The sequence below is a fragment of the Tachyglossus aculeatus genome, chromosome 4, assembly GCF_015852505.1.
Source record: "Tachyglossus aculeatus isolate mTacAcu1 chromosome 4, mTacAcu1.pri, whole genome shotgun sequence".
In the NCBI taxonomy this organism is placed as follows: domain Eukaryota; kingdom Metazoa; phylum Chordata; class Mammalia; order Monotremata; family Tachyglossidae; genus Tachyglossus; species Tachyglossus aculeatus.
Window position 1 is genome coordinate 31613110 of NC_052069.1, and position 8777 is coordinate 31621886.

At 38.1% G+C, this 8777-nt stretch overlaps 1 non-coding gene across 1 annotated transcript; it reads right to left on the reverse strand.

Annotated features, from left to right (window-relative positions):
* Window positions 1-217: 217 nt before the first annotated feature.
* Window positions 218-355, reverse strand: LOC119927765. Its single transcript, XR_005450738.1, has one exon. It is a non-coding gene; the product is annotated as a small nucleolar RNA SNORA7 (small nucleolar RNA).
* Between the last annotated feature and the right edge of the window lie 8422 nt (window positions 356-8777).

Consider the following 8777-nt stretch of genomic DNA (forward strand, 5'->3'; position numbering starts at 1 on the left):
TGGAGTCCTCTCCAATCCATAGAAACTCCATGGACACATGTTTCCCCTAACACCCCATCTGCACCAGCAACCGTTCTGGTAGTGTATCCCTACAGTTTTCATGGTAAAAATGCAAAATACAAAATTGATTTACCATTGCGTTCTTCCATGCAGTAAACCTGAGTCTCCATTCTCTACTCTCTCCTACGCTGTTACTGCCCAGCACAGGTGAGTTTTGGCTTGTGGCAAATTGCCTTCCACTCACTAGCCATTGCCCAAGCTAGGAATGGAATGGGTATGCTTCTGCCTGACTCTCCCTCCCATAGTTGAGACTGGTAGAGTACTGGAAACTCTCCAGGTGTGATCTTGAGAGGGGCGTTGTGCCCCAGTCCACTGCAAAATGGGAATGAAACACCTGTTCTTCTTTCTACTTGGACTGTGGGCCTCATGCATCCAACCTAATTACCGGTATCTACCCCAGTGCTTGGCACATAGGAAGTGCTTAATAAATACCATAAAATGAACAAATGGTATCTTACTGATTTTCATTTTCCAATTTTAACCCATGTGGAATTCTGAGGCCTGGAAGATCAGTCCAGGATACCATTTGCCTGGGGCTCCTTGAGCATCTTCAGGGACGCTCCCTAGCCCTCTGGAGACATCCCCTGTACCTGACTCTTCAGCTCTTCTTTCCCTAGCCAACCTGAGAGACTTCAGTTAAGTCACTTAGCTCTTTGTCTTCAATTTTCTCATCAGTAAAATGGGGATAACTTCCACCTCCTCTAACCCAATGGGACACCCTTCCTCAGTGTCCTGTTCTCTGTGAGGTACTTTCTCTGGCTGATGGATTAGGGGGTAGAAATCTGTTTGTACTCGAGGCACAAATCTCCCTTTCAGAAGGACATTTAAACTCAAATTCCATCTGCAGCAATCATATAAATAAATATAGACATAATTCATAATACTTCTTGAGATATAATTTATGTGAACGTTCAATTTTTTTTCAGCTGTTTTGCCCTGGTGTATTTAAACAACTTTCTGTTATATCTTTGTTCTTCTGCTCTCACTATCTCTAAATATTTTCTGTCTGCCTTGCAGTATAAGTAAGCCAGAGGGCAGGGTACAGGTGTCTTGCTACTTTTATAGTCTTTCCTTAACCTTTAGTACAAAACTCACTAATAAGAACAGTGGTATTTATTTAGAGTGCTATGTACTAAGCTTTATATAAGCATGGAGGTAAATACAAGATAATCAGGTTAGTTACAGTCCCTGTCCCAGATGGGCCTCACCATCTAACTGGGAGAGAGAACGGGTACTGAATCCCCATTTTACAGATAAAGAAACTGAGGCACAGAGAAGTAAGGTGACTTGCCAAAGGTCACACAGGAGATAAGTGACCTTTTTTTATGGTGTTCGTAAAGTGTCTGCTATGTGTCAGACACTATAGTAAGCACTAAGGTAGATACAGCGTGGCCTACTGGATAGAGCTTGGGTTAGTTGAGTCAGAGGACCTGGGTTATCTCTGCTCTGTCACTTGTCTGCTGATTGACCTTGGACAAGTCACTTAACTTCTCTATGCCTCAGTTACCTCATCTGTGAAATGGGGTTTAAGACTGTTAGCCCCATATACTGTGTCTAATCCGACACAGTATCCAACCCAGTGCTTAGCACAGTGCTTGGCACATAGTAAGTGCTTAACAAACACCACAATTATTATTAAATACCACCATGATGGTAAAAACAAATTCTTTCATTCATTCAATCATATTTATTGAGCACTTACTGTGTGCAGAGCACTGTATTAAGTGCTTGGGAAGTACAAGTTGGCAACATATAGAGATGGTCTATAGGTTTTGGAGTTTTAACTCAATTACCTAGGACAGAGCACTGCACCCTGTGGTCCTCAAATACAAAATGATGTAAAACTGAAAGAATATCAAGTAACTTTTCTTTTTTTTTTTTAGAAAGATGGAGAAATGAGTTTTGGCTTCAATTTTCTCATCAGTAAAATGGGGATAACTTCCACCTCCTCTAACCCAATGGGACACTCTTCCTCAGTATCCTGTTCTTTGTGAGGTACAGGTTGGCAACATATAGAGATGGTTCCTACCCAACAATGGGCTCACAGTCTAGATCAGGTTGGATATAGCCCATGTCCCACATGGAGCTCATAGATATTAATCTTCATTCTTCAGATGAGGCACAGAGAAGTTAAGTGGTTTGCCTGAAGTCACACAGCAGCAGGTGGAGCTAGGATTAAAACCCAAGTCCTTCTGACTCCCGTACCCATGCTCGACAATGCTGTTTCGGGAAGACTCACTATTAATGTATCTGATCCAGTCCTTCTGCTCACCCCTAAATTGCAGAATACTTTTTTTTAAGAAATATATCACAGGCGTACTGATGCCTGGAAGTGAGGAATCAGAATTAAAATCAGGTCCCCTGACACCTTGGCCTGTGCTCCTTATACTACGAAACAATGTTTCTCAGTCAACAGTCAATTAACTGTTTAAAAACCTTTTCTTTCTTTTAGATTCTAAACTCTATGAGAGTAGAGGCTGTGTTCTTTCCCTGTCCTTAACAAATATACTTCCTGCACTTTATGTGTTGTTCAGTAATTTTTATTCTTTTTATCAGATACAATGTATCTGGAAAAGTCTGAGATCTAGTTGTAGCCATACTAATGGCACTATTATTAATTAAGTGGTTACCATGTTCAGAGCACTGTACGAAGCAGTGGGAGAAAATAAACAGGTGGGAATTAGACATTGTCCCTTCATGCTTTCATAACCTAAGTGCGTAAGTTGGGAGAAGGGACTGGAGAGAGACACATCAGGAATAATGAAGCATTAAAACATCACAAACAAATACACACAATAAACACAAATATAGTAATGTGCATACTTCTCTTTGTTTTACTTCGTGCAGGCTATAGCATGTCAAATATAACATTTCAACACATGTCAATTTTCCTAAGTGTATGTTTTGGATTTATTCAAAATGATCTCAGAACTGGATATTTCCAATGTGAGTTTATCCTATTAAAAAATGTTTCTGGAGGGCAGGGAATATGTCTCATGCTTCCATTACCCCTTTCTAAGTATGTAGTACAGCACAGAGCATTCAGGAAGTGCTCAAGTGCTCCATTACTACAACCATTTTGGGGAAGCTAGAGAATGATGAGCTACAATTCTGCACTTACAGAAACCTAAAATCAGAGCTGAGAGGCTCAGAAAAGCAGTTAGATGATCCTATAGGCAATCAATCAATCATTGATATTTACTGAGCATCTACTGAGAACAGAGCACAGATCTAAGTACCTGGAAAAGTTCACTGGCAGTAAAAGACAAGTTCCCTGCCCTTAAAGGGTTTATAGAACAGTTAAAAACTAAATAAAACCCAACAACCTTCTCCCACCACTTATTTTACTACTAGCCTAGTTATTTCTTCTCTCAGTATGGCTGTTGACATTTACCAAAACTCATTTCTCCATCTTTCTAAAAAAAAAAAAAAAGAAAAGCTACTTGGTATTCTTTCAGTTTTACATCATTTTGTATTTGAGGACCACAGGGTGCAGTGCTCTGTCCTAGGTAATTGGGTTAAAACTCCAAAACCTACCATATATATTGCAGTGAGTTCTTCCCTGTTTTCTTTTTCTCAAGTTAGAATAGCTCTCTAGGCTCTCATTAGGACCATAGAGCTGGATTATCTTTTATTTCAAGACACAGTGCACTCCCTTGTTGCAAAAGAATCATGAAGTGTAAAAAACCTGAGTGACAGCTGCCTGCTTCTGCCTGATCAATGGATTGAGAGATAAGTGGCCAGTCTGGATTAATAGCAGCAGAAGACAAAAAACAATTATTGGGTGTAAATTGCCTTTTTTCTATAAAAGGGTGTGGATTTAAAGTAAGTGAATGCCTTTGCAAAATTAGCACACATCTTTGATTAATACACTACAATAGTTCAAGTTTATTGATGCAACTGTGACATCCCCCCTCCCTCTCTCTCATGCTCTCTCATACACACATACATACACACACACATCAATTTACATCAATTTACTGCTTGACAAATAAGCGCATAATGTAAAATGCCAACTTACAGATTGGTATAATTGAAGAGAGAGCATGATTTTATTGGCAAGGGACCCATATTTCGCCTACACTGCGTATCCTGTGGTAGAAAGCTTTGTTTATGTGTTTGATATATGACCCATTACATCTGCTATACTGCAAAGAAACTCAGACACGGCCAAATAGAACCAAAATGAAAATGCAGGCATTCAGAAGCCGTTCGTGATAGCTTTTTGATTTCTTTACAGACGTATTTAAATGGGGAACTGATTTCTGATGAAAGCAATTTTGATATTTGAGAATTTTCTCAAATATTTTGCCAAAGATTGAGGTTTTGATATTTTTAAGAGCAAACATATCCAATACTAAGTCTTAAGGATAGCTGAAACCATTCATTAAATGTCAATCTGCTGCAAATAGCTAATTACAATGAAATATCCTTAATTTAGATTAGTATTGTTCCATTTCAGAGATCTGATGATGGTGTAAAGGGATATCCTAAAAACCTACATCTATCATGGTTCAATACACTTGAAGTTTTTTATTTGTTGGTTTTCTCAACCTGCTCTGACAATTTTAATAAGTGTTAGGAGGGTTTGGTTAAACTCTTTCTTGAATTCTTGCCTTTTTGGCTGTTCTGTATGTTTCTAATAAAAAAAGCCTCCTAAATAATTCATGCTCTTTTTCATTACAAAATAAAAAAGTCAATTTAAAAACTTAGTAAAATTTTTATGAAAGCTGGAGACCATAATAACTTTGACTTTTAAGAGCACATTGCTTCTTATATTCCACTTTCCAATAAAAAACAAATTTAAAAATTTACATCATTCGAAGAGGGATGATTCCTATAAACAAAACATAAGTATGCAGAGCACAGCTCTAGGTTGGACGTCTGTCACTCAAATCACTGTCATGCCTCAAGCAACGCTGATGCAATCAGAAAGGAAAATAGAGTTAGTTGGATGGGTTTACAGAATGATGTCTGCATGAGTGACAGATGTTTGTGCTCTAGCAACATTATGTGCATTCAATTTCTATTATAGAACAATTGCTCCTAATAGCTTTCATGTTGATTTTCAATGTGTTGGAAATTCACCTATATTTCTGAAGTGATCTAAGGAATCTTAAAAATTGGTCTCCAAATTTTTTTTCCAATAAATGCATTTTCAAAGAAAAAAATAGAAACTCATTTGGACAGCTGGTGAACTGTGGAGTTTGCCAATCAACGAGTCCACAAATACCTTGCCCAAATCTTCATGGTTCTTGGGCAATCTGACATAATTCCCAAAAAGCATTATCAATCAACAACTGTGCAGGATCACCTCTTGTAAATTGGTGGCCTGACTAATAATGGCGATTCAAGCAAATCCCTAAAACATGGGATCTTTATTGACTAAGTGGACTGGTGACCTTCCTTTTTCATGTGGTTTGCACTCAATTTGTGCTGCTTTCATTTATTGATACAGTACATTACTATTTCTGTTCTGATTGTTTTTCACTTTATAGAAAGTCAATAGCAAACAATATCACTTGAAATGGGCCAAGTTTTCATCAGTTTTGTACAAGTTCTCGTGCCCTGCTCTTGATTTCTTCTATTTCATTTATCAGCAACCTACTTGAACCCCTAGTCTTTCCTTCCCTTTATTTCTGGGCTATCTGGAAAAAAAAAGCTCTGAACCTGTTTCTTTATAAAGTTCTTCCAGTTCTTTGCCCCTGTCTTTAATCCTTTTTTTCTAGATTACTGATTGACTGTGTCCACATTTCCAGCAGAATACATTCAAGAAAGACTAACAACAATCATTTTTGTAGGTTATACTCTCCCTTTGATATTCTGGGCCTCAATGTTTACTAAATACCAGGCACATATAATCCTGATTTTTAAAAAATTGGGGGGCCCCCCCAAATTATAATACAATAAAATCTGAAACATCTATGAATCTTGACTAATTTTGAATTAAGACCAAACAACTGTTTTTATTCTAACAAATTATTTAAAAGAGTAAACTGGATATTTGAGCCTCACAGTACATGAGCTCAGCTGTTACAAGTTTTTGATGTGGCTATTTTCACCCTAGCATTCACAGAGAAGCAGTATGGCTTAATGGAAAGAGCAATGGCTTGGGAGTCAGAGGACATGGGTTCTAATCCTCACTCTGCCACTTTTATGCTGTGTGACCTTAGGAAGCTACTTAGCTAGAGTTTCTAGCTGGGTCAATGGTTTAGATACCTTACACCATATAAATATTTAGAGGAGAAAATTTCTTCCCAATTTCTTCTTGTAAACAAAGTGAATCGTGGAAAATTTCCCATTGTGTAGCTCAGGTAGAAGAGAGAGGGAGAAGAAGACTGTTTTAGAGAAGCAGCACGGCTCAGTGGAAAGATCCTGGGCTTTGGAGTCAGAGGTCATGGGTTCAAATCCCAGCTCCGCCAATTATCAGCTGTGTGACTTTGGGTCAGTCACTTAACTTCTCTGTGCCTCAGTTTCCTCATCTGTAAAATGGGGATGAAGACTGTGAGCCCCCCATGGGACAACCTCATCACCTTGTAACCTCCCCAGTGCTTAGAACAGTGCTTTGAACATAGTAAGTGCTTAATAAATGCCATTATTATTATTATTATTATTGTTATTATTATTATTAACTTCTCTGTGCCTCATTTACCTCATCTGTAAAATGGGGATGAAGACTATGAACCCCATGTGGGACAACCTGATTAACTTGTACCTAGCCCAGTGCTTAAAATAGTGCTTAGTGCATAGGAAGTGCTTAACAAATACCATAATTAGTATTATTATCATCCTGTCTCTTCTACCTTAGCTACACAATGGGAGATTTTCCAAGATGCACCTTGTTTGCAAGAAGAAATTGGGAAGCAATTTCCTCCTCTACATATTTTTATGGTGTAAGGTGTATAAACCAATGACCTAGCTAGAAACTCTGCTACTCTAATAATCAATCTATACATTTTATTTATTGAGCACTTACTATGTATAAAGCACTGCAGTAAGCACCTGGAAGAGGACCTTACGCTTAAGGGAGACACGATCACTGCCTCACAAGGAATTTATAAAAAGGCAATGCATGATCTCATAGAAAAGGCACTTTCAGTCTCCATCTATTTAGTGGATATCGTGGCAGTTTAAAAGTAATTTCAAAACTCAGAGTTGTGTTTACTGGATACGTAGTGAATGACTTCTTTATGTGTTTTCTTTAAATGCTAAAGGATGGGCTCTGGTATTTCTTGGTGATGAATATGCTTTGGTGAGAAATTTGAATCTTTTGACATAGAAATGCTTGATTCATTATGGAAACAGAGCAGTTATGTCTGAAAACATCTGGATAAGGATGTGAAATCTTCTTATCTGTCCTACGAGGTATAAAGAACTGGACTCTGGGCTATATTTTATTATATCAGAAAATGTATCCCACGCTGGTTTTAGATCTTTTTTCCTGTGGACTACTGAGAATTCACTTCTCATACTTGTGACTGGCCCTCTAAATTGTTTCCTGCTTTGAAGGCATTTCTATCAGTATACGATCAGATGCTTAAAAATCCTTTTGTTGGGTTCATCCCAATTTCTTCCTCCACAAATGCATATAGAAAGAGACAATCTTGTTCTTTCTTGAGCACTTTGACATCATGTCTTACCCAATATACTGCCATTGGGTCTGTTCTAGGGAATGCAAACCTGTGCTTGACTACACTTTATAGGGTTGGTGAACATCGTAATTTCTGTTTTGCAAATGTAGCTCATATCCTTCAAAAGTCCTTTATATAATGAACCAATTCCAGTTTTACTGAGGGCAGATCTAGGTGGGGAGAGGAAGGAAGAACAAATAATCTCTGAAGTAAATTTTCATGCATGCAGGTGAGTCAAAATTGTTTCAGAAAATTCTTTGGGAAGTTTTCTGGTTCCGTGGTACCCCTAGAGATGGAAATTTCCCTCATCATTTCCCTCTCCTTGACTTTCTAAGAGACCAAAGGCCTCTTAGACCAAAGGAGCCCCAATATGCTGCATTTTTCATAATAATTTGAAAAGATTCAACTTTAAAACAAAATCCTCCAATGATAATATACCATGTACTGTTATTTCTCTCTTCCTTAAGGAGAGTAAATAGATGTTTTGGCAAGGAAATAGTTGAATCCCTGTTCTCTTTTCAGTTTATTTTTTCTTTTGTTGTCTAGTATTTCTTGGGAAGATTGCCTAGAAGGAATTCTCCTAAGTTACTAATGAGTAAATCCCAATAGGATGTGTCATATATATCATATTGATTGAGTACTTCTGGTTGGGCAGACTGAAGGGGACACCCGGTGAAGCTTGAAGCTGGTAAGATCCAAACAAAGGAAACACTTCCTCCCCCAGCTTGAGACAAGCATATGGAATTCATGCCATTAAGAATTTGTATTGTCAGAGATTAGCATTAACTCAAGAGGTGGTTTGGGTAAACTCGTAGGTGAACAGCCCGCAGTGGGTTCTTAAGAGGGAAAATTAATGGCTCTAAAGTGGAAAAATTAGGGTTGTTTAATTATGTGTCCCTATACATTAGGTTGAATGGCAAAAAGGGTAACTGTAATGTGACACCTCCAAACACTCTCTGCTATTTTTGGAATCATAATAGTTGGACAGGCAGACTGCTGCTCTGACTCATTCATAGTAATAAATAATAATAGTGGTAGTCATAGTAATACTATGTACTGAGTGCCCACCAAGTGTACTGCTCCCTT